Source organism: Anopheles arabiensis, assembly GCF_016920715.1.
Source record: "Anopheles arabiensis isolate DONGOLA chromosome X unlocalized genomic scaffold, AaraD3 X_pericentromeric_contig0003, whole genome shotgun sequence".
NCBI lineage: Eukaryota > Metazoa > Arthropoda > Insecta > Diptera > Culicidae > Anopheles > Anopheles arabiensis.
Genome location: NW_024412081.1, coordinates 686,238 through 687,500, shown reverse-complemented (window position 1 = coordinate 687,500; position 1,263 = coordinate 686,238).

Here is a 1,263-nt window from a genome sequence, read left to right as displayed (position 1 = left end):
GGGGAAGTCCAGCTCGACGTTCTTCCCGCCGGCGTGTTGTTGCTGCTCGCCGGTTGGCGTTGCGTCGTTGTTACGGGCCCGCCGCACTTCCGCGCGTTGGGCCTCCAGCTCTGCTGCGTCTTCGTCCTGACGCTCGATGACGTTAACAGCCAATGCTGCCCGCTCCTCGTCCCACGCTCGCTGCAGTTGGGCTGTTATTCGCTTCTGCGGTTTCGCAAATACGACTCCAGCTATCGGCGTCACGCAACAAGTGCCGCTGGAGGGTGTCCGGACAGACAGGGTCTGGACCTCCTCGCCGAGTAGCTCCTGTCGAACTGCCGCAAAGCGTGGGCACTGAAGAAGGCGTGCTCCGCCGTCTCTGGGACGCCGACGCACAACTGGCAGTCTGGGGACGACGTGAATCCATTGTGGCACAAGTAGTCACGGAAAAATCCGTGTCCGGACAAAACCTGTGCCAGATGGAAAGTCATATCTCCATGTTTCCTAGACTGCCAGTCGCCGACCGATGGAATTACACGGTGCGTCCACCGCGTGTGCCGGCTAGCATCCTGTTGCAGTGCGTCGGTATCCCATTCCTCCCGCCAGCAGTCGATGGTGTTCTGCCGCTCCGTCGCCCGGATGTCCTCCCTCGCTGCAGCACGGTCTGGAGCAAGGAGTTGTTGGTGAACCCGAGCATCCTCGTTGATGAGGTGGCATATCGGTACGAGTCCAGCGAGTAGGGTGGCTGTCTCATACCTGACGGTACGGAATGCCCGTGCCACCCTGATGGCTGCTTTTCGCTGAACCCGTTGCAGCATCCGTCGGCACTCTCGCACCTGAGTTGCCTCAGCCCAGACGGGAGCAGCATACCGCAACACCGATTCTGCCACATACGCCAGCAGCCTTGACTTGGCCGTCCTGGGGCCGCTGTGGTTTTGCATGAGGCGCGTTACAGCTGCCACCACGCGCGACGCCTTTTCGGAGACTTTCGTGACGTGATCTCGCCATTTCAGGTGATCTTGGAGCTGCACGCCCAAGTACCTGATGCTCCTAGAAGACTGGACTTCCACGTCACCGACGCGAAATGTCACCTGCGGCGGAGTCTTCTTGCTTGAGATCAGGACGGCTTCAGTCTTGGCTGGGGCCAGCTCCAGACCGTGCTGCTGCATCCAACGTTGGACCTGGTCAACGGCCTCTCTGCTCTCGCGCGAACCTCGTCCGTGGTGGTAGCAGGTACCAACAGCGCCAGATCGTCCGCATATCCGATGACTTCGACGTCGGGAG